At 40.5% G+C, this 25840-nt stretch overlaps 2 long non-coding RNA genes across 2 annotated transcripts; both read left to right on the top strand.

The window, feature by feature from the left end:
- Positions 1 to 11447: 11447 nt before the first annotated feature.
- Positions 11448 to 11955, top strand: LOC134462784 (uncharacterized). The gene is made up of 3 exons (XR_010037576.1): positions 11448 to 11570; positions 11661 to 11681; positions 11866 to 11955. It is a non-coding gene; the product is annotated as an uncharacterized LOC134462784 (long non-coding RNA).
- A 5609-nt stretch (positions 11956 to 17564) lies between these two features.
- On the top strand, positions 17565 to 23817 carry LOC134462779 (uncharacterized). Its single transcript, XR_010037575.1, has 3 exons — positions 17565 to 17621; positions 22445 to 22527; positions 23121 to 23817. It is a non-coding gene; the product is annotated as an uncharacterized LOC134462779 (long non-coding RNA).
- Positions 23818 to 25840: the final 2023 nt, after the last annotated feature.

Genomic DNA, 25840 nt, shown 5'->3' with positions numbered 1-25840 from the left:
ACTTCCGTTCCGCCCGCCCTCTGTATATTTCGGACTTTTTTCCTACAAATTTTCGACTTTGTATGTCAAAACTTTTGACTTTGCATCTCAAAACTTTCATGTTTATTTCTCGAAAGTTTCGACTTTTAAATTTTCTACTTTTTTCCTCAAAACTTTTGACTTTATTTGTCGAAAATTTTGACTTTTTTTTCAGAAATTCTGAGTTCCTTTCTCAGAGATTTGGAAAATATATATCCCCTATTGAGCCTAATGCTCTTCCGTACAACTCAATGTGCTTCACAAAAAAAAAAAAATGCCAAAGGAAAGAAAACAAGCAAAGAAAAGAAGAAAGACATTAGAGTCAGAGAACATTGAAAACACCAAGATTAAATACATATGGTAAAAAGAAAAACATAAAAAGAGCAATACATTTTTTAAAAATGTTTAAAACATTAATATAAAAACATATGGTAAGAAATAAACATAGAAATAAAAATGATATAAAATGCAAGCTAGTTAAAAGCATCTAAAATCAGCTTTGTCTTAAGTCTAGATTTGAAGCTATTAACCGTGGGTGCATTTTTTTACATCATTTGGAAGCTGGTTCCAAAGCTCTGCAGCATAGACGCTAAAGGCTGCCTCTCCACACTTTGTTTTTACTCTTGGGATCACCAGCAAATTCTTCTCTGTTGACTTTAGTGACCTGGTTGGCGCATACAGCTGAAACATATCTAGTAGATAGGTGGGTCCCATTCCATTTAATGATTTAAAAACAAGAAGCATTGCCTTAAAATCAATTCTGTAGCTTACTGGGAGCCAATGCAGCGATCTCAAGATTGGAGTAATGTGGTCAAACTCCCTTGTTAAGCGGGCTTGCAGAGCAAGGCCCGATTCTAGTAATCTCTAAGTCCTCTTTATTTCTTTATTATTGGTCTTGTGCAGGGCAGTAAAAATAGAAAATGGATCTCCTCCTAGGCCTTTCGAGATAGAGACACCGTTCAAACACTAAAACGACCGGCTCGGCTTGGAGATCATTTATATTAATAGGCTTGTCCGTGTCTCTTGTCGTTTTCCCGTTTTTGGCGATTTTGTGCAAGTTTGGGTCCCCATTGAAAACAATGGTAGAACCTTCATGAACCAAGGTTCCGCCACTCTAGAGATTAGAGTGTAGGAGGCTTTTTCGGTCATAAAACATCAACACTTTCACCTAGAAGTTTAGTTGACGCGTTGTTAGCGAGCTCTATGGGATGTCTCCAAATTGTCAAAGTTTCATCTCCCAACTCCCAATACTTTTTAAATGGCAGGTGTGTAAAAACGACAGGGCTGGGTCTATGGAGGTTTCCATTGTTCCCAAAAGTGCCTTTTTCAAGAGGTCAGCGCATGTCCCACAAGAGGTCCATTTGTGACTGAACCGTTTAACCTATAAACTTCATTCAAAGACTGTTAGAGAGATCACATATATGACTCCGATCTGTGAGCAGGACACGTGCCAATTCCTTTTAGTTTTTTAGCAACATCAAGCTAAAGACAAAAAACTGTTTCTGATTCTGCCCTCTGCATTAGAGCACCATACTAACTGCCATTCAGTCAATCAGAACAGGTGCAGCCGATATAGGGTTCCATCTCAACGGTCACTTTCGCTCAACATTCTATTCTTAACGAGCACCTGCCACTAAAATTCTAGAAGTCTATTGTTCAGCTCTTCAATGCAATGTGATATTGTCTAGCTGGAATGTTTAAGACAGCCAGCTGCTTGGCTCAATGGGAATGCTGCTGGTTTAGAGATATGGAGGTGGAGAGTTCGAATCCTACTTGAAGCCATGTTGATTTTCAAAATTATATCATATGCAGTGTTCCTTAGCCAACTTCAAATACCATGTATGTCATTTAGTATCAATGGCAAAGGTCCTGGATTACAGATATGGAGGTTGTGAGTTCAAATCCCACTCGGACCCATGTTGATTTTCAAAATTATATCATATGCAGTGTTCCTTAGCCAAATTAAAATACCATGTATGTCATTTAGTATATCCCCCAAACGCAGAGCTACAACACTTTCAAGATGGCTGAATTCAAGATGGCTGAATTGCTTGGCCCATAACTACTGACTGGGTGGATGGATTTTTTCCAACATTTCTTTTAGCTTTGTTTTCTCAATAGTACTTTGTTTCATCTCTGCCCCAAAAGGCAAGCCAGCTTCCAGCATTTTCTGTGACAATGCAATCTAGTTTTCGTAAGAACCCTTGCTGCTGCATTTTGAATAAGTTGAAGCTGTTTGATGGTCTTTTTGGGGAGGCCTGTAAAAAGACTGTTACAGTAATCAACCATACTAGAAATGAAGGCATGTATTAGCTTCTCCAGATAATTTTTTGACATAAGGCCCCTACATTTAGAGACATTTTTAATGTGATAAAATGCAGATTTAGTAATGGCTTTCATGTGACTGTTAAAGTTTAGGTCGCTGTCAATGAGGACCCCAAGATTTTTTCAGTCCCTTCGTTTCAAGGATAGTAGCAATCTTTTGTCTCTCCTCTCTTTTCCCAAATATAATTGGGTAGATGACAGTTAGGCAGGAAAAAAAAGATTTTTTTACAAAACATTGTTTATGAGGGAAAAAAGTATATGTCTACATAGTGCAGCAATTAATCTTTCAAAAAATCCAAGTGGTCACAATGTTGGTCTATTAATTGATTATTTATCTACGTTGATAAAGCAATTTGCTGAAAATATGTCCTTTGGTGTGACATTAAGAAATAAATATATTAAGTAATGTAGAAATGGCTTGATGAAGTTTAATGAACATTGTTACACTCTTACTATTTATTGATTTTTTTTAGTCTTAATTTAATAAGAACTAACCATTGAAGGATTTTTTTTCCCCATTAGAGGTGAGCTTATTAGAAACCTTCGAGGAAATATAGGGATATCTTTCTTTTTAAATGTTCAAAATTGTCCGAATTTATACTAACATTTCAGAGATGATAATGTGTTCTTCCCTAATGCAATATTCAGTGTTTATCAAATTTATTGTTAAGCTCAAACAAATATTTGAGCGTTTTAAAAATGTCACACCATAGGACATTCATGTCACACTAAAGGACAGAAATGCAAAACTGAGCCAGAAACAAATGTATCAAAATGATTATTTTGTCTTTTGATCATACTGTAATGTTGTAGTCAATATTGACCTACACTTTATGCTTATAAGTCTTTAAGTCATAGATTATCAGCCTATCGTAACACTTAATGACAGCCATGCGGTCATTAAATTTAGCCTGCAGAGCTGAGCTCATAAGACTCATACTGAAGTGTGACGTTGGCATGACCATCACACCTCACCCTCTTTGTAGGTATGCTATGACTGTCACACGATTGAACCTGTAATGTGTAGTGGCCAGTGCCTGTTTGGTATCTCAAGCTGGACAGCACATTTATGCTATATTGAGCTCTCCACAGCATACTTTATTCATCTATACTTCTCTATACTCTCTCACTCATCTTTCCTTCACTGTTACCGTTGTATTTTATGGTTTCAAAGCACCATTAATGACATTTTATATCCTTTGACAGTATCTAGAATCAACAGCAAATATTCATCACCAATGCATCAAAGTATAAATTCCAATGGCCAATAAAGGAATGAGTAATTTGAATACACAATATGTATCTAGTCAAACAACAAAATAAACAAAAAATGTACAACCAGTTGTTTTAAAACCTATTTCTCAGATATCTAGTCCTTTGGTGTGACCTGTTTGTCCTTTGGTGTGATACTTCAAAGTGTCACACCATAGGACTTTTACCATCACACCATAGGACTTTTGAGCTTTTGAGTTAATTTAAAGCCATGTCGTTGCCAACTGAAATACAATTTCACCTTTAGTAATATGTATTTTCATACATCTACATAAGAAAAAAATATGAAAAATATACACTATTGTCAAAATGTATTTTATGGCTGTCACACCAAAGGACAACACAACTAATACATCTTGTGGTAGCAAAACATAATTGATTGATTGAAGAACTCTGAGAGAAAAACCTAAAATCCACCCTTGCCATTGGGTTCTTAAGGGTCTGAAGTCACAATTTATGTTCCGCTGGAGCTTCAACAATAGATAATTATCCACAGAATTAACCAAAAATATGATGTCACACCACAGGACATTGTTTTCTGTGACAAAGTTTCATAAGTCCATACGGTCTCAGAAAAACAGGAAAAAAATTAAGCATTGCCACTTGCTAAAATAGACACCTTGAAAAACATGCCAGGGTTGTTTAGACAAATGACTGAGCTTTGATTATTTATTTAAAAATGTTTTAATATGGAGAACCAGGCTTGCCTCAGTCACACCATAGGACAAATGTGACATTTGACTCAAAATTAAGTATACTTATTTAAGATCTGGATTTATTTCACATTACTTTTTCACAACAACGTCATTAGTTTAATCATTTAAAGCATTGACAATTTTGAAAGCATGAATTTACTTCATTTTAAGAGCCTGCGACAGCAAAATTTACAAGTCACGTCATCTACCCAATTACTTCAGTTTTATCTGTGTTCAGCTGGAGGAAATTGTGAGACATCCATTTGTTAATTTGGTCAATGCAATGGTATCTTAGTTTTGCTTCAGAACTGTTACTCTTCAATATAGTCTGTGTTTATTGTAGGATGTTCATAATTAAAAGTGGTATGTCATTGAGGTGTCCCCCAATATATAATGGCTCCTATTTTGATTATGACCAGGGAAAATGGTGGAGAGTTAATTTATTCCTGCTGCTGCTCATGGGGGCCTCTGTACTGGTGGCATGGGGGCCCTCAGCCATTGCATAGTTCGGCTCGGGCTGGCCCTGACAAACTGTGTTACCCGGAGACAGAGTATATATGGTTGCAGTTACGTTTTTGGTGTTGTCACATAGCATTACTTTACGTAAGCTAGTTGACTTGACCTAAGGCCGATAGATATCTCATCTATCAAAGTAGGTTTTAAATAGTTTCAGTGACATCATATTTGGATACTACAATGTTGATTTCTACCTTTGATTTCCATATCAAAGTTATACAGTGTCTAACTAAACAGTATTCCAAGACAATTGACCTGGTGGTAATTTTTGATTAGCTGTGTGATTTTTTTAATGCGTCCTAGCATCTCTGGGTATATCTGTCCGTCGATCTGTCCGTCTGAAACGTATTCTTTAAATGATGATCGTCGCCGCCATTTTTCGCGTTACTGTCTTCATATTTGTGCTTTTGGACGTATCTTTGTCTGCCTGTCGGACTTGTTTGATTCATCGGTGAGAACGAGCTGACGCGGATTACGGATAGAAAGAACTGCTCATCTTGTTTCAGCTGGCCGGCTGGTTTTCGAGCCGAATCAAGCTGTGTCGTGCCCAAACGAAAAGCAACAAGTGGCGGCCGAGTTGTGCTCTGTCGAGCTGTACAGGGAAAACGTGCAGTGGAAATTAGTCTTTTGAAATACCCTTGGTCTGGGCTAGCTCAGTCATTCAAGCAGTAAATAGTCACAGCAAAGAAGAGTATTTACTTCCTTCTTGAATGTTTAGAGAGTCTTGATGCCCCCTGAAAGTTTGCTCCACCACGGAGGGACAATGACAAAGAAAAGTCTTGACTGGGGTCACTTTGAGTGAGCAGGCGGCATGGCAAGGCAGTTTGTGTTGGAGGATTATAGCACTCTGGTAGGCTTTAGATGTCCTTCAGATATGCTTGGCCCTTGGGTCATTTCTGAGGTGGTTTTGGAGGCAAGGGTCAAGGTCTTGTGCTTGATCCGGGCATCCAGCGGTCGCCAGTGCAACTCGAAGAGTAACATGAGTCCTTTTGGGTTGAGTGACGAATACCAAACATGTCGCCACGCTCTGGACCATCTGCAGTGGTTTTATTGCACAACAGGTAGACCTGCCTGGAGACAGTTTGATAATCCAGGTGGGAGATGCCCATGGCCTGAACCAGCAGTTGCACTGCATGTCAGGTCAGATAGGGCCTGATTTTCTGTATGTTGAACACCACAAATCGGCAGACGACAGCAAAATGACAGATGGTCATCAATCATGATGCCAAGGGTGTTTGGGACTTTGTTTGAGGCCACCGTGACAGAGCCCATGTTGAGGTTGTGACAGATTGACAGATCAGTGGTCAGGTACATCAGGGTGTTATCAACATAGCAGAGATAGGGCAACCCTATTGTTCAAATTGTAGATTTCATTTGAAGATCAACACAAGTCTGTTATTACATTCTTACACATTACATTACATTCAATCCACAGCGACCTAGAGTAATTTCAAGTACAGAGTATTGGTTACAGTCCCTGGAGCAATGTGGGGTTAGGTGCTTTGCTCAAGGGCACGTCAGCCATGGAGTGAGACAGAGTGGTATTCGAACCTACAACCCTCCGATCTAAAGCCCATCTCCTTAACCACTAGACCACGACGGCCTTCGTCATCGCACATAGACACAGCCCCATTCATGTTATTTTAACCCTGTAGCCTCTGCATACTTAACGCGCGCACTTTGGCGCATTTGGCGCGAGAGCCATTAAAATGTGGCAGACCATTCGTAGTCAAAAGCGTCATTTACAGGCTTTTGCTTGCATTTCGGAAGTGTGCCCTCTGCTGTTCATGAGAGAAACTGCAGAAATCGCCGGCAGAATCAGATGCAGCGGTTGTAGAGATCTAAAATAGAAACACGGCTGCTGTAGGGCTACTGAACGTCTGACTTATGACTTACCACAATGAAACATAGAATTTTGTTGTAGCCTACATTACCAGATCATTCCACGACCATGTGAGAGCATTGTTCTGGTTGCAGAATTTATAAATAGATCGCCGAACACAACGTGCTTCTGAACAAAGTAAACAATTGTTTCACTGAACAACATTTAAGGGAGAAGATAAAATAACTCTCTAGGACATTTTATTATCATCAAAATGATGCAGGATCCATTCTGAAGTAGCCTACAGTAGCTGTAGCCTCTCTTCGCAACTCCTGCTCTGTCTGCCTACCTGCATGGTCGCTGGTGGCGCACGCCAAGTTACAAAAGATGTGGGGTGCACGAACTCGCGCCGCGCCAGCCGCGCCAGGGGCGTGTGACGTCATTTTGGGTCACGTGACGGCGCGCGCCATCGTCGCGAGTGAGGTATGAAGGAGGTTAGCGCCAGTCACGCCAAGTGAATCCACCTTAAGACATGACCCCTTTTATAAATCAGCTGTTACATGAACGGTTCAGGAGGGAGAAGAATGAGTCACACACAGGAGCCGAATGCAATTCAGGGAAACTATATCGACAGGTCAAAAATAAAGAAAAGACAAAGATGAAGTGGGCAACAAAAGTTTTGGCACTCTAGCCCAGTGGTTCTTAACCTTTTTTTCTCAAAGCACCCCTGAACCTGTGCCCAAGACAAGCTGCACACCCACAACCCAACTTTATTTGTGTATACGCTCTAAATGAGGTGATGTATTAATGACTTTTGCTTGACATTAATTGATACCTTAATGCCTTGCAATGGGGACCAAAACAGGTTTTAATTTGGTTTTGATTTGGCCTCATTATAATGTTCCCTAGCAGAATTTTGGTCACAACCTCAACACAAACAAAATTCTCTGCACCCCCTAAAATCTCTGGCGCACCCCCAGGGGGTGCCCGCACCCCAGGTTAAGAACCACTGCTCTAGCCCATCATCAGTGTTCCCATTTTTCTGAACTGGTGAATAAAACAGCTTTGCCACCAAGCATGCGGAAGGCTTACGCTATAGTCAGGCTCATCTCTCACAATCACTTTTTTAATCAGGCCCATCTCTGACAATCAGTTTTTACGTCTTTTTTAACACGTGGAAAATATGTGTGCAGGAAGTAGGAGCCTAAATATAGAACAATGAACAACTGGCAACGGCTCAACATACGTAGGCCCAAGTGTGACACCAAAGGGAGCTGTGTTTTGTCCGTATTCTTATGAACTGTTTATATAGCAGTTGCAAACACGCACTTTCAGAGCATCAGTAATGCTCTGCTGTGACAGGGATCCTTAACCTGCGTGAATTACGGTGAGTGCTGTTCATTTTTCCAAATCTATAAATTAGTGAGCGCTGCTTTTCTAATCTCTTGTTCATCTTACTGTACACAGTTTCAAGAGGGTCACACGGACCACGGTGGCAAGAGACTTTGGCACCTTGACACCTACACTTTTCTAGTTTTTGATCTTGAGTGTGTGTGTGTGTGTGTGTGTGTGTGTGTGTGTGTGTGTGTGTGTGTGGGTGTGGTTGGGTGTGGGAGGGTGGGGGCTATGTAAGTGGGAGAGGGAGATCTGACCCTGCGAACATGTGTATGGTGAATTGTTTGTGAATATACAGTGTTTCCCATACATTAAGGAAACTTAACTTTAAATTTGGCCCCCATAGTTTCGAAAATGTAAAAAAAAAAAAAAAAAATTAAACTTTTTTTTATCTTGTAGTTTTTTAAACGCTTTCCGTTTTCTATTAAACGATTTGAAAAACGATTTCCTTCGCATTTTCCTCCTGGAGTAAAGACATCCTATAGAGAAAACCATGAGTGCTTGAAAGACAGAGGGATCAAAAGCCCAGTCAAGTTGTTGTAGTTAACTCGGGTTTGGGAGCAATAAAAAGCCTTGTGAGAAGCTCAGTTGGGATGAGTTTACTGACACTCCCCAGGCTTTGTTTTACAGTTGTATGATAATGAGTTAGGCAACAGGCCTTCATTTACACAGCAGAGGAGACATCGGGCTGCATACAGAAATAAATGAGTAATGAATGTGTATAGACATAAATGTGTAATATATTGTTCAGCCTTTTACCCTTTTATGGGAGGATTTTTGAAAAACTGACCCTGTGACCAGCACCCCTCATTTAGAATGTGTACGCCTATGTGTGTTGGGGAAAAGGCATAGCATACTCTCTTAGACCATTTTTGTCTGTGCGTTAACAATTCCACAGTGCTCCTAAATTCTTATCTGTGCTACTATTTCTTTAAAAAAAAAAAAAATCATTGGATAGACCCCTGCATGAGGGACGAATGAAAAGTGTGTTGCAAACAGAAATGATTCACTGCGCTGCATGTTTTAAATAAATGACAATGTAGGCCTACCACTATACATGTCATGGGTGAAATCTTATGTAATTTCTCAAAACATAAATGGCTGAAATGAAGGCCTATAGTTTCTCCATGTGCCAATGTCATACTTGACCCATTGTTTTGCTGTTTCGCATTTACGCCGCGTGAATCAGTGTATATGAAGAGCCATGTCAATATGTTTTTCAGGGAGCTTTTTTAAAATTTTGAGGTGGAATTGGGCCAACTAACCAATTCAATGTTTTCTGATTTTTCCTTCCCAAATTCAATCATCAGAAGTCTATTGGCCGAGAAAAATTGTTTAAAAAGCTAACTCTTCATATATATTTTTTAAATTGAATTTGAGGTTTGCAAACTAGTTTGTCTGATTTGATTTGAAGGTCATTGCTATACAGTACAACCTACCTACGTAGTCATTGCTATTATACTTTTAACTAGGGCCTGTATCATATGAGTTTAAGTAGTGCAGACTTGTCAAGTCCAAGCTGAAAAACTAATTTTGAAACCAAAACCCTCTTAAGATCAGTTGGAGGTGCATTGTTGTGCATTGAGTACAACGTGCACGCAAAAAGTGTAATTCAAGTCATCGTTTCCATAACCACAGAGCCCCACTTGAGCTGTGTCCGTAGGGGGCATTGTACATTTGGTGCCTCACCCCTGCCGTTAAATCTGAATGTACGTTTACTCTGCAGTGCGTTCTACTATAAACAGTTGGTTGAGGTTTCGATCACTACCTCATGGGATTCGCGCACACAGTGGAGCTTGCTTAGAAAATTCTTCATCTTGTTTTAGGCTTATATAGCATTTTTTGTCTCATACTCTTACTCTTACCAGTATATTCCTCTTATCTTCATTTATTTGTCAGCTTGGTCTTTCATACTGACTGTGTCTAACTCTAATCAGGAAAAGACAGAAGTGTTTTTTGGCTTTTTTTAAACTTTATTTCTGACAAGGTAGTGGAGGAGAAACAGGACATGAGTTGGGAGAGAGAGACAGGGAAGGACTGGTAAATGACCTGGGCCGGAATCAAACCTGGGTTGCCAGCGTAGTAGGGCTGCACAATTAATCGAAAAATAATCAAAATCGTGATAAAATAATGAAATCGAACTCATGATTTTAATCGTGATTTAATCGTGACAATAGTGACCTACTTTTGAGAGCGTCCTTGAAGCCAGAACATACTGACAGGCTGGTGTTTCTGGCCAGAAATCTGTCCACTTAAGTTTCATGCTAATGCCTTTACTTAATTATTACAATTCATTTTATTTTGCTCATCCCGTATGTAATTCATTCTTGGTTTTATTTCATCTTGTTATAATTTTCAAAAAAATCTGCAAAAATCAATAATCGTGATTAATAATCGTGATTATGATTTTGACCAAAATAATCGTGATTATGATTTTTTTTCCATAATCGTGCAGCCCTACAGCGTAGTAACAACTTGTTACAGTATGTATACATGAGTCAACTTATTATATACGTATATACTGTAGGCCTATATGAGATACACACATCTCTGTGATGTGTTGACGTGCCGTCTTTAGCTCTGTCACAGACGTCTCCATTGTGCCCATTCCACTTTAGAAAAAACAAAGAATTCAAGATTCAAGATTTGTATTTGTCACGTCGTGCTTCCTTGTGTTGGCACAAGTGGCAGTGAAATGAGGGTTGCAACTGCTCTCTGCTGTGTAGGAAAAATAATAATAATAATAATAATAATAATAATAATAATAATAATAATAATAATATTTTAAAAAGAAATATGAGAAGAATATAAAATGTAAAGGATGTAAAGGAAAAAGATATCTTAATAAATTAAAAAGCGGTGGCTTGAGGAAAAAAACTCTTGCACAGTCTCTCTGTTCTGCATTTTATGGAACGCAGTCGTTTCCCTGAGTTGAATTGAGAAATGAGGCGTGACAGTATAGATAGCCTCATACAATCTCACAGGGAAGAATGTGCAGACGGTCATGGGTGTTGCATAGCTGTGCTGTCACACTCAGACCAAAATAACCAAGCAACTAAACACACTGTAACCAAATCAAGACTTTATGGAAGCTTTGGTTGGTAGTTTTAGCAGAGAGTGACGACTTTGATGAAGATCAGAGCACATTTTGCCCAATTCATGCAGAAATCCAATCCCTTTTCTTGTACCTGTAAGATGTATGACGTAAGAGATGGTATCTCATAATGACAGTCAGTACTGTGTGTGCAGCATTTTACCATTTCTCAGAATATTAAACTACAATCAATTTATTTATTATTTAATCGTGGCATGTTGTGTTGGAGTAAGTCGTCGTGGTTCTATGAAAGTTTGGAATAGAATTTAAAAAGCACTGCAGCTATTTGACTGAAGGCAGTAACACAACATGCATGGTATCTACCTATTGTTTTCACAGCTCATTTGAAAACCGTGAATCCAGGTGCAGAGTAGGCCTAATCCAGAGAAAATGGTGAAGTCAGGTTCATTGTGTCTTCTCATGCTCACATTCGGTAAGATTTGATAAGATTTCAACTGCAAGCCATGTCTGCTAATGTGTCATGGTGTGTATAGTTATGATTAATGTCTTATTTCTCCCACAGGTGTGTGCACCAATGCCCAGGGTAGGCCCCTCCCTTTACTACTATCTTACCTGCCTGATATGAGATTACATTATTAACTTTTTTTTTATCACACTGTATGGCTGTATGGCTACCTACAGCACATTTGGTTAAACTTTGTTTTTTTTGTGTGTTTTTTTTACTTTGTATTTTAAGTTAACTGGTGTGACTGTTTTATCTCCATTAGATGCATTGTATCCATTTGGATCAGCTGCAGGGGATTCCTTCTTGACTGGTCACCAACAGGTGACCCTGCTACAGCCACTCCCTTACTTCAATCGCATGTTCCAGGAAATTAATGTAAGAATTGTTTAATATTCACCTGCACATGTTCAAGACCATTAACCTTATTGTTAATGCAGGAAGCCTTACCAAATATGTTTTGTTGTTTTTCAGGTATTTACATCTAGTTTCATCCTTTTGGACGGGGATATTCTCTCTGGGACAGGATCTCACTGGGATGTTATCTACCCATTATCCACATACAAATTGTACACAAACGTTTCCTATCAGGAGTACACCTCAGGTGATGTTCTTCACACTGCAACTCGAGACATCAACTCCTACTTCCCCAACGTGACCTTCACTGCGACCTGGGTATTTGTGGTCACTTGGGTCAGACTGGTGTATTCTGAGACAAATGGTGTAAGTTAGCAATCCCAAAAGGTCATGGAAAAGGCAAAAGTCCATATGTGAGAGTTAGTGTACGACCCATTCTACATGCGAGAGGTACAACAGTTAGAGTAATGACATTTTAAAGCTAATTGCTGTTACTCGCATTCTCCAAGCTGTGGAACAACTAGATATAACATTTTGATTTTGATGGGAATGCCTGTCTCATGGGCCATGAGGTTTTAATGTTGTATTGTCAAAAATGTCTGAAATGTGGGCTCTTCCACTCACAACTTACCTAAAGCTAACTATAAGGCAGCAGTACTTAACAGTTTGCCATAATCTGTTTAGGAGAAGGCTTAAAAGTCACAATGTCCAGAACTTAAAATGTGTGATGACTTTTAGTGGACCATTTATATAACAGCTGAATCAAAAATGCTCATGTAACTCTACCATACAATAGGCTAAGTGTGATGGTTGTCATCGCACTGCATCGCTTTGTTTTAATTGCGGAAATGGCATTCTGCGAGGTGGCACTGTACAGAACATAGTGTGTTACGTAAGGGGTTAACGTTCGGCGAGAAGGTCGCTACCGTGGAATAGCAGCACGACAGAGAGAATCTTTAGACCCCGACGCGGAGCGGAGTGCTGCTATTCCACAAAGCGACCGACTCGCCGAAAGTTAACCCGCTTATTATATGGATATACTTAAATGATTCACACATGGCGGGGACATTTCTTTAGGCCTATTTAATGTTAAGTCTATTATAGTTTTTAATGTCAAAAGATTGTTGCTGCGCAAAACAAAACAGTGCCGTTGTGGAACACCGCTAGGCAAAAGCTAGGTAGCCAGGACAACAGGTGTTGTCTATCACAGCAGCTGATTAGAGTCTTGTTGAAAAGTCGCTTTAGCAGTGAAAAGTCTTGTTGCCATTGACAGCGGTCTGTTATAGACCAACCCGTCCGTTATCGAAAAATAACAGACGTGCGAACGTTGGGGAGCCCCGTTGAAATGAATGGAGCATTCGACCGATGACGTCACACCATATAATAACTCTAGTTAACTCTCCGGTCATTTTTTGAATAATAGAACGTTGCTATGCAACATCCGTAAGCAATCTCACCATACACTGGGTGGCGCAATTCCATATTATGGTTAAAATGATTCTTCACTTCCCTTTTGTGTAGTATTGTTTGTAATCGTAAGGGATGCCTGGTGTCTATAGTGTCTATATCCTAATTTCAGTTTTCCTGCTATCCAGTTCTAGCCTGCTTGTCCTAATCTCTGTGTGTTTTGTACAGCATGGTATTTTTTCCACTAACCGACTTTTAACATGTGTGCTTGAACCTGTATCTATCCTGTTGCCCTGAAAGTTATGTTTTTCTCTTGCCTTTCTTGCTGAGTCTTGTGTATTTGTGTTGTCTGGTATGGTGTTGCAAATGTCTTGTCATTTCGATGAGCTCTGTTTGTCTTGCTTGCATGTTTTGATTATGTCCTGCATATTTTTTATGTCTGTATGGTTCATATCCTACATGTTTTTATGTCTTAATCTTTTATGCCTTGCTTTTTGTGGATATTTTGTATTTTGTGAGTTGCTTGTTTTTGTCTGTATTGTGTATTTTTGGGAGTTGTAGTGCTCTTCTACTTTGTACAAACATCCCGACAACTGTCATCCTCCCGGTGTCAAATATTGAATATATAACACAAGAAAATGATGTGATGCTTATATCACCCTGCTGTTGCGATGCACGTCAGCATGACGACAGTAAATGAAGCAGCATGAAATATTTAACCTACATGTCATTCCGAAAAACATTCACTTCCTCAATACGTATCCTACAGAAACAAGCAAATTAATGAATGTATTTTTTTTCTTGGAGCACAGTTCCCAAGATCTGAGATTGCTAGGAAGTGTAACTCAGGCAATGTAATAGCATAGGCAGTAGGCTATACCGTCATAGACATGTGGCTGTACAGAATTGTGTTTCAGCATTAAAATGAAGGATGAATTAATGGCTTTTTCCCTTTTTTATTTAACCGGCTCATTTTACCTGATAAGGTGGGTCAAATTAGCTGAAGCTCATTCCAAAATGGTTGGCACAGCAAAAGTTTCAAGACCTAAATACAGTATATCACGAAAGTGAGTACACCCCTCACGGTTTTTGCAGATTTGTGAGTATATCTTTTCATAGGAAAGCATTACAGAAATTTCACTTTGACACAATGATTAGTGGCCTTTTATCAACATATTTAACTGCTTAATTTTCTTGTTCACTCTGAAAAAAAAACCTTAATACAGCCCTTAATATTTGAACATGTACCCACAAAAGTAAGTAAACCCCAGATTAAAATCCGGTAGAGAATGGGCCATGTTGACTCTAATCGTCTCGAAATTAAAAGGGAGGTCATTGGTGTGCGTTTCGAAATTTTCTCGCATTGAACTTTTTGAGTGTGCATCTGGCTTAAATAGATTGGTGTGAGATTTGAATGCAATCCTATGGAGAATATCATGATCTGCTTCAGTAGTCACAGTGCATGTTGACATGCATGTTTCTTTTAGGTGTATTCCAGATTGCCAATGATGACAGCATTCATGCATCCCCAAACCATGTCAGTCCGACTACCATGCTTGGCTATTGAGAGGATACACTTTTTTGTAAAGCTCACCTGTTTACCACCACACATGCTTGACACCATCTAAAGTAAATTTGTTTATCTTGGTCTCTTCAGATCACACAACATGGTTCCAGTGATCCATATCCTTGGTCTGTTCATCTCTCTTGAGACCAAGATAAACAAATTTGCTTTAGATGGTTCAACAATGTTCAAACATTAATGGCTGTATTATTTTTTTTCTGAGTGAACAAGAAATGTAAGCGGTTAAATATGTTGTTAAAATGTCAGTCACTAATCATTGTGTCAAAGTGAAATTTCTGTAATGCTTTCCTATGAAAAGATAATCTGCAAAAACTGTGAGGGTGTACTCACTTTCGTGATATACTGTATATGTAGTTATTATGTTTTATAATTCCAACACAAAATTATGAAAGATAGTTGTTATTCAACTTAATTACATTGACAATACATAGATGCTATTTTGTTATTTTCCCAAGCGATTTACCAAATAGTGGCTCAAATTACCTGATGTCACCCCACATAATGCCACTATATGACTGTCTCCGTGTTTTACAGGGGTTCATATACCACTTCGGTGACCCCGGCATACCAGCACACCACAGGACTGCCTCACATTCAGGAGGCAACATTCCAGGTGGTTCTGATCTCGGACGGTGACTTGACATTTTTCTTCATGAACTACGGTGAGATTTCACCAATACAGCTAGATGAACCCTGGCAGGTGAGATGACAAAACATTTGCTTTCCTTTATGGTTATTTCTATAAATTGGTGTATTATTGTAATTATTTATCAAAAGTTAAATGTTATTTTTGATTTAGATGAAAATGTTTCAAGCTAACCCTTTGGTCCCATGTTTCTTCAGATTGGATATTCAAATAATAGTCGGCCTATTATGGCTATAAACGACTGCTTTCCCGATGGCACTATTGACACGGCAAACTTGAACACATCCAGCAACATCAATGTTCCAGGACGATGGGTCGTTCCAGCCTCCCTCAGTTTCAACTTCAGTTGTGAGTATTGAGGAGGCAGACTTTAAGAACTTCTCTTTTTACTCTAAGCAGACCTTTTCATCAGAAGTGGATTGATGTGTAATAGGCCACATCTTAACACATCCACATGCTTAACACAATCTAAAGCAAATGTGTTTATCTTGGTCTCATCAGACCACATGACATGGTTCCAGGGATCCATATCCTTGGTCTATTCATCTCTCTTGAGACCAAGATAAAAATGTTTGCTTTAGATGGTGTTAACCATGTGTGGTGGGAAACAAGTGAGTTTTACAAAAAGTGAAGCATGGTAGTGGGACTGACATGGTTTGGGGATGCATGAATGCCGTCAACATAGGAAATCTGAATTACACCTAAAGAGACATGCAACATATCAACATGTACCTACTGTGACAACTGAAGCAGATCATGATAATCTCCACACTCTCAGAAATAACATAATACTCATAACATAACATAATAATATTAATCAGTTGAAACATTTTGAAATGTTTTGTTTAGCTTACATATAAGGAATGTTCATTAAAATGTGAATTTAAAAAAATCCACTGTAACTAGTGTTTAAAAATTGGTATGGTGCTCTTAAAATAATTGTTTAAGAAGACGCTTTTGCACACCTCTGTAGCTGGGCAGGTGCGTAGGATATTATCCCAGTGGGGTTGTCATTCAAGTGTAAAGAAATCCTGCACACTATCCATTCCACCAACAAACTTTAATACAACATGAAGAAGGTCGGAGGACCGAAACAATGTCTTAAAGTTTGTTAGTGGAATGGACAGTGTGCAGGATTTCTTAAAATAATGAATTCATAGACAAAACCTTAGCAGGAGCGCGCGCATTCACTTCCTCTAGGGCTAAGCCCCCCCTGTCTCTCAAACCAAGTGACGGGCCTGCCGATGACCTCCCTTTTAATCCCTATTCATTTCAAGACGTTTCGGGCCAACAAGGCCCCTTCTCAGACACTCTCTAGATTTTAACCCGAGATGTACTCACTTTTGTTACATGTTGTAAAAAGTTAATGGCTGTATTTTGATTTTTTGTGAGTGAACAAGAAATGTAAGCAGTTATATATAAGGTAAAGAGGTCACTAATCATTGTGTCGAAGTGAAATTTCTTTAATGTTGTCCTGAAAAGATATACTTACAAATCTGCAAAAATGTGAGGGGTGGACTCACTTCTGTGACATACTGTATAATTGAATACAATGGGACCAGCTAGCTCATTTTTTCAGTTACTGAAGTCAAGGGAATGTGTACAGTTTATTTCCAGAAATAGTGTGGTACAGTACCACTTTAAAGCACATTAAAAACCCATGCAACAAAATACAACCTATATGGCAAATTAAATCATAATCAATCTGAATGACACAGCACAGAGTACAGCAATTACACATGACCCATTATGAATTATTAGCCCATTATGAGGATGTAAATTTGGCAAAAAAAATATAATAGCCTAACAAAAACATATGGCATATACTACATGTATATTAGGAATGTAGTTAAATCGTCACACAAATGTCTTAATTTAAATACACTTCGAACAGAAAGAAATCTGAATAACATGTTATTTGAGCAATACCTTCATTAGTACAGTTTGCATGTTCTTCACCCATTTGCAGGTTCGTATCCTCGGGCCCAACTAGATGTACCTACGGCCACACCTTTGCCCCAGGGAGGTGGGTTCTTTTTACCTTCGCCAAGACAAAGTCGGCGAAGGTTATGTTTTGACCGCTGTGTATTTATTTATTTGTTAATATGTTTGTTTGTTTGTTTGTTTGTACTTCGTATAACTCAGACAGAACTGAGCCGATTTTTATGAAATTTGGTGGGATGATTGGTCATGACCCAAGGAACAATCGATTAGTTTTTGGGAGTGATTGGGTCAAAGGTCAAAGGTCAAGGTCAAAATGTTTGTTTGTACTTCGTATAACTCAGACAGAACTGAGCCGATTTTTATGAAATTTGGTGGGATAATTGGTCATGACCCAAGGAACAATCGATTAGTTTTTGGGAGTGATTGGGTCAGAGGTCAAAGGTCAAGGTCAAGGTCAAAAACGTAAATTGAGCCGATTTTTATGAAATTTAGTGGGATGATTGGTCATGACCCAAGGAACAATCGATTACTTTTTGGGAGAGATTGGGTCAAAGGTCAAAGGTCAAAGATCAAGGTCACAAAAAGGTCAAAAACGTACATTGAGCCGATTTTTATGAAATTTACTGGGATGATTGGTCATGACCCAAGGAACAATCGATTACTTTTTGGGAGTGATTGGGTCAAGGGTCAAAGGTCAAAGGTCACGAAAAGGTCAAAAACGTAAATTCAGCCGATTTTTATGAAATTTACTGGCATGATTGGTCATGACCCAAGGAACAATCGATTACTTTTTGGGAGTGATTGGGTCAAAGGTCAAGGTCAAGGTCACGAAAAGGTCAAAAACGTTTTTTTTGCCAAGCACTATATGCCAGAACAACGTGTGCATGCGGAATTGAATAAGAGGTCAAGACTGGGCCAAATATGTAATATTACGATATTCCGGTCCGATTTAAATGAAGCTAACACCAAAATTTGGAGAATGTTACGCCCCACACTCTGAAGATGGCCAGAAAAAAATAAGCGGCGTAGGCGAAGGTTTGCGCTCTACCGAGTGCCCATTCTAGTTATCTTTTATTTTTATATGCATTTCCACCCAGTGCCCTTCCCAATCAATCAATCAATCAATCAATCAATCAATCAAATAGCGACCTGCATGATTTTCATCCATGTTCTGCATGTTCATGCACCATTTAACTTTTATTTCACACTTTTGTCTCATGCACTGAATAGTGAATTCCAGTATCTCCCCTCTGGCCGTAGGTTTAAAAGGCCTATGTGCAAAACTAAAAGGTATAGATGTAGTTTTGTCCCCTAAGCTATTAACCCTATCCAGACCGGGCTTTTTTGGCATTCCTGGGACCGGAGGGGGGCTCTTTTGACCCCCCCTCATAACTTAGGAACCGAATAGCGCAGGCACGTGCACTCCAATACGGCAGGGGAGGCACGGCCTCACCAGCTCCAGATGAGAATGATGAGATGCAGTTAATGTGAATAATAGTAACAATAACAGCTATTGTTTTCGAGCATCTGCATCATAACTACCATTTGAGCAGTATTTAAACAGTTTCACTCATTTTCAATCATTTCCGTGGCCAAAATCGTACTATTTGCCCATTTCATGTCAAATTGCTCCGAATACGCTGAATTTGGGCCAACTCTGAACTGGCCTCACCCCGGATTGCGCAATCCCTCGTTAACAAGCTTGCGCGCATGCGCCATGTTGCTCGTTCTATGAATGCAACCTGGTAATATTGTATTAAACGTTTTTATACACTTAATAGAAGTATGTATGGTGTACCCTCATTTCCTGATATTTTTTAAATATTTTCTACGTGTGATTATCATTTCTTTACTCTGGACGCTTTGGCATAACGCCCACTGAAAGATACAATGGTGAGGCGAGCAGTAGCCTGGCCGCAGACTCCTTCTGGTGTTGAGTCTTGCTGGACAGTTACGTCATAGCGAATCTGAAGTTCACAATACAGTCAGTCGGTGTTGTTGGCTAGCTTGTTCACTTTGACTGCTACAAGTGGATTTCATAACGAAACTAAGAGCATTCTCAAAGTTGGATTTCCAAGGGGAAAATATGTGATAAAGAATGGAGGACCGACAGAGCTGAAGGGTTTGCTACTCAGGTGACCGGTCAGAATAACTACCCGATCATTTCAAAGTGAGTGGTACAACACTGCAGAAAATATTTGTTGTTTCCCCTGTGTCTTGTTTGCAACCGGCGAGAATGTGTGGAAGACCATTCGCATGGGATTTTACGACTTAACAATTTACTAAGGACTAAGGAGCCTCACGAAACACAAATCCTCGCGGCTACTCATATTCAATGCCAAATTGCTTTGGACGTTTGGGGCGACGTTTGGGGCTTTGGATGAACAGCACCGGCTAAAGTAACGTTAGCATGCACAACGCCAAAGTGAAGGAAAAGAGCGGCGCATGGACCTGATGCACGAGTTCAGGTAAGACCAATTTCCTATGTGTGTGAAGCCTGTGTTTGTGAGACCCGTGGGGAGAGAGAGAATCCGCCGTGATTCTGTCCAGTGTGGTAGCTTTTGTGATGGGCACCGGATTCTCATGTGCCCGGTAACTGTTTGTAAAGTTGAGTACAGGGTACCGTTGAGGTAAATCAAATATACCCGTGTAACTACAAGACTCTGATTTAATTCCAAGGTGTAGGCATAACAGAAATGACAGTCCCAAAATATTTGGTGACCATATCGAAGCGTGTGTAATATCTGTTTATGTTGACATTCGCTTCCTGCCACACCTTTGTCCCACATCGCTTGCCGTAGCCTCGTACAAGTAGATGTAGGCCTACATTTGCACGAGAATCCAGTTCGTATCACAAAAGCTGTCACACCGGTTTGTTCGCCGTGGTGCTCAGCGGTCTATATGACACCATGTTTTGAATCCTGTGTGTCTTTAATTGAGCATCCGCCGTGATGCTCAGTCCACATTGCTGCTGCTGTGTGGTTTATGTGAGATCACTGTTTGAATCCTGTGTGTGTGTGTGTGTGTGAGAGCAGTGGGCTGTGAAGGAGCTTACACTCTCCACTACTCTCCCATCACCTCCCCTCCTCCTCTCCTCTCCTCTCCTCTCCTCTCCTCTCCTCTCTCCTCCTCTCCTCTCCTCTCCTCTCCTGTCCCCTCCCCTCCTCTCCTTTCCTCTCCTCTCCTCTCCTCTCCTCTCCCCCTCTCCTCTCTTCTCTCCTTTCCTCTCCCCCTCTCCTCTCTTTTCCCATCTCCTCTCCTGTCCTCTCTTTTCCCATCTCCTCTCCTCTTCTCTCTTCTCCTCTCCCTCTCCTCTCCTCTCCTTGAGCTCCTCTCCACTCCTCCTCCTTTCTCCTCTCATCTCCTCTCCTCTCTCTCTTCTCCTCCCCTCTCCTCCTCTCTCATCTCCTCTCTCCTCTTCTCTCCTCCTCTCCTCTCCCCTCCCCTTCTCTCCTCTCCTCTCCTCTTCTCTCCTCTCCTCTCCTCTGCTCTGCTCTGCTGTCCACATTGGTGCTGTGTGGTTTATGTGAGACCACTGTTTGAATCCTGTGTGTGTGTGTGTGTGTGTGTGTGTGTGTGTGTGTGTGTGTGTGTGTGTGTGTGTGTGTGTGTGTGTGTGTGTGTGTGTGTGTGTGTGTGAGAGAGAGAGAGATCTAATAGCATTTTCTCTGCGGAAATGCAGTAAGCTTATGTCAAAATATGTAGGCCTACCTTATGTTAAGAAAGCTGCTATGACATATGGAACTTGTCGGTAGGCCTATTTGGCAATTATTTATTTGAAAATCTGATATTGAAAAAGTTGCCTCACCAGCCATAAATCCCAGCGCACGTCACTGGAATAGCGTATGACCACCAAACCTGGAGGGGATGATCTTCAGCCAAAGAACTATGAATGACATCAGTTTGGTGTCATTATTGGACATTATGACATCATGACGTCATTTCCTGATTTTATTGCCCAAAATGTCACCATAATGTATTTTCCATCTAACTTGGGTAATGCACATCAATTTTGCTTATTATGTGCATCAGACCACTTCAAATGTCCACAAGGGTGTCTGATGCTAATGAAAATGTAAAAAAATATGAAAAGTGATGATGATGATGAGACTTAGATCAGTGTTTTTTGGTCAGGCGTACCTGTCAGAAAACCGTTGCCATGGCAACAACAAAAATGATAAACCTAATATCAAATCAAAATCAAAGTTGGTGCGGGCACTTTTAGCCCCCCCCGGTCTGGATAGGGTTAACGCCCTGGATAGAACTTTACCCTATCCTCCATATAGTCCTACCTAGTTATTTATTTATTTATTACCTTATTCTATTTGGAGCATTTGTTTTTGTTTCTGTCTATTTGTTTAATGTTTGTTTTTTTTATTCTCCTGTCTTGTTGTCTGTGTATTGTTGTATTGTGTGGTGATGTTGTAAGCCTTTTTTACTTTTTACCTGCAAACAAATCTACCTTCGGGTATCAATCAAGTTACCTTACCTTTACCTTACCTTGATTTCCAACTCAATGCAGCGGCACATAAAATGCAACATCATTGGTAACAACATGTGTGTGCATCAAAGCTTGTGACACACTGGCGCTATAATGTCATAATTGAAATGGCAGACAAAGGAGGGCTGCTGCTATGGCATCACTAATACACTGGGGGGAGCTTGAGTAACATCTCTGTGTGTATGTATGCTCTTTGCGCACGTAATGGCAGATAAATGGCTAATCCAGTAAAAACAATAAAAACAAATTTAATCCGTAGTTGCATTAGTTGTGGTTGCACCACCCTGATGACTATTAAAACATTGTTGACCATAGTACAATTGTGTGCTATATTCCCGATATATCATGTTGTGGGACCAGGGCTATATGTTGATTGTGTCTCAATACACGTGTGTGTTCTATAGAGGATGTCGTGGGCATGCATATGGCAGTTTCGTCAGCTGAGCGTCTGAACGAGACTGAAGTTGAGGAGAAGATCCTGAAGCCTGTGAGTAAAGCAGGACTACTGGCTAGCTAACTACTGCAGTCTGTAGGCTAACGCGTGGTCAGTAAAGTAGGACTATAGCTACTACTGCAGTCTGTAGGCTAACGCGTGGTCAGTAAAGTAGGACTATAGCTACTACTGGAGTCTGTAGGCTAGCAGGTGGTCAGTAAAGCAGGACTACTACTATAGCTACTACTGCAGTCTGTAGGCTAACGCGTGGTCAGTAAAGCAGGACTACTGGCTAGCTACTACTGCAGTCTGTAGGCTAACGCGTGGTCCGTAAAGTAGGACTACTACTATAGCTACTACTGGAGTCTGTAGGCTAGCAGGTGGTCAGTAAAGCAGGACAGCATCACTACTGCACTCTGCAGCTGGTGGTCAGTATGACCAGAGGAGGCCAATATATTATGATTAAAAAATATATATATTTGGTATGACTACTGCTTTCTGTGTATGTAGCCTATATGTTGGCCGTCCTCAAGTGAGACACTGCTCCCAATAACACTATGGGCTACTAGTGTTGATCGATGCGTAAACCTTTGGTGTGTTGTGTGGATTCATGTGTGAACCTTTGGTGTGTTGTGTGTTTTTATCAGCTCAGAGAGTACTTGCAACAGCGGGGAGTAGAGGTGACCGGGATACGGCTGCGAAGACTTCATCAGAAACAACCCTGAGAGAGAGAGAGAGAGAGAGAGAGAGAGAGAGAGAGAGAGAGAAGAATGGGGGGGATGAAGAGAGAACAGAAGAGAAGACAACGAGAGAAGAGGTGATGAGGAGGAGGCTGAATACACACTTACCGTAACACACAATACCACTCATATAACTTACTCATGGTGTAGGAAGAATCATATTATAAGTACTTCAATTAGTAATTTTTAATTTAATTTTCCTTGTATGACTTGTGCATATGACGAAAGTGACATAAAAAGCTGACTTGACTTGATGTTTTCATTTTGCTTTGTATTTCCACCCTTCTATTGTTTACAATGCCACAATTAAAGACGAAAAATATGAGACAATATGGAGGCAATATTGTAACCATTCTTGTTTCCATTGCTTTTAAGACACTTTAATTCATTGTTTTACGGTTGTACAACTTTAATATCAGTGGCGAAGTGCACAGATTAATACATCTCCTTTCCTAAGGTGTTTGTTATAAAGCCTTAAAACACATGCTGTGAGTTTATAAAGCCTTAAAACACATGCTGTGAGTTTCCCAGAGTGTTATATTATAGGCCTAAGTCTTTGAGGGAGATACATAGGGGATATGAGGGAAATCCTTTTTATAGTGTAGAGCCCAACAAACATGCACACACCACTAGTTTGAGAGTGTACACACACACACACACACACACACACACACACACACACACACACACACACACACACACACACACACACACACACACACACACACACACACACACACACACACACACACACACACACACACACACTAACCCTCTTGAGGCGCAGCATGATAGGAGCTGCCAGAGTGCCATAGCATGCTTCAGACTACACCTGCTCAGAGCCTGAGAGAGAGAGAGCGATGGAGAAAGAGAGAGAGAGAGAGAGAGAGAGAGAGAGAGAGAGAACAATCGTTTGCCTGAAAAAGGCCTATCACTGGCCCTACCTTGGCCCTAATGGTAGGACACTCGTCTGCTACTCGGCTGACCCAGGTCCTTTGCCAATCCTTCCCTGTCTCTCTCTCCCTACTCGTTTCCTGTCAAAGTGTTCACTGTCCTATCAAATGAAGGCAAAAAGCCCCCCAACACATTGAAAAAGGCCTATTACTGTGACTAGTATCCTTCTGCCTGACGTGTTACATGTAGCCCCCACCTGCTGCTCTCTGTCCCTCATGAACAGCACTATTTATTGCTTTAATTAACAAACAAAAAATAAAATATATTATTATATGGTTGTGACGTCATCTGTCGAATGCTCCATTCATTTCAACGGGGCTCCCCAACGTTCGGACGTCTGTTATTTTTCGATAACGGACGGGTTGGTCTATAACAGACCGCTGCCAATGGCAACAAGACTTTTCACTGCTAAAGCGACTTTTCAACAAGACTCTAATCAGCTGCTGTGATAGACAGCACCCGTTGTCCTGGCTACCGCTGTCAATGGCAACAAGACGTTCACTGCTAAAGCCACTGGCTTGTATACAAGTCAGTGGCTAAAGCGAATGTTTCATATCACTCCGCAGGGTGTCCGGTCTTTTGTCACTCTAATCAGCTGCTGTGATAGACAACACCTGTTGTCCTGGCTAGCCTACCTAACTGTTGCCTAGCGGTGTTCCACAACGGCACTGTTTTGTTTTGCGCAGCAACAATCTTAACATTAAATAGGTCTAAAGAAATGTCCCCGCATGTGTGAATCATTTAAGTATATCCATATAATAAGCGGGTTAACTTTCGGCGAGTCGGTCGCTTTGTGGAATAGCAGCACTTCAGAGAGAACAAGACCCCTCCGCTCCGCGTCGGGGTCTAAAGATTCTCTCTGTCGTGCTGCTATTCCACGGTAGCGACCTTCTCGCCGAACGTTAACCCTTACATAATAAATTAACTCTAAAAGATAATAAAAGGAAATGATGAGGAAAATGAAAAGGAAGAATAGAAATAAAGAATAGAAATAGGAACCTAAGACAAAATTATTGACAAAAGACCAATGCATTTCAGAGCCTACCATAATGGAATGAAAAAAATAATAATCTGGATTTAAAGATCACAATAGAGCCTGCGTAATATTAAGAGGAAGATTGTTCCATAATGTGGGTGCGCGGACGGCAAAAGCCCTGTGGCCAGCTGACTTCCTCCGCACCTCAGGGATAGACAGGAGTCCAGCATGTAGGGGCCGAGCTGGAATGTAGGGTGTGAGCAGTAAGGACAAATAAGTGGGTGCTAGGCCAAGTAGGGCTTTGTACGTGAGCAGCAAGATTTGAAAGTCTGCTCTGACGTGAACAGGCAACCAATGGAGGGAGGCTAGGATTGGTGAAATATGTTCAAATTTCTTGGTTCTTGTTTAATACCCTTGCTGCAACATTTTGCACTAGCTGAAGCCTACTTGTAGTGCTAGATGGAAGGCCAGAAATTTACTGTGTGTGTGTGTGTGTGTGTGTGTGTGTGTGTGTGTGTGTGTGTGTGTGTGTGTGTGTGTGTGTGTGTGTGTGTGTGTGTGTGTGTGTGTGTGTGTGCGCGTGCGCGTGCGCGTGTGTGTGTTAAGGACAAGTAAAGAATAGGCTATCTGATTACGTGAGATGTATCTTGATATGACCGTTGCCTCTCATCATATGATCTCATTCCTATGGGCCCTC

Source organism: Engraulis encrasicolus, chromosome 2 (assembly GCF_034702125.1).
Source record: "Engraulis encrasicolus isolate BLACKSEA-1 chromosome 2, IST_EnEncr_1.0, whole genome shotgun sequence".
NCBI lineage: Eukaryota > Metazoa > Chordata > Actinopteri > Clupeiformes > Engraulidae > Engraulis > Engraulis encrasicolus.
Note: the sequence above shows the minus strand (reverse complement) of the source record. Positions and strands in the feature narration are given on the sequence as shown.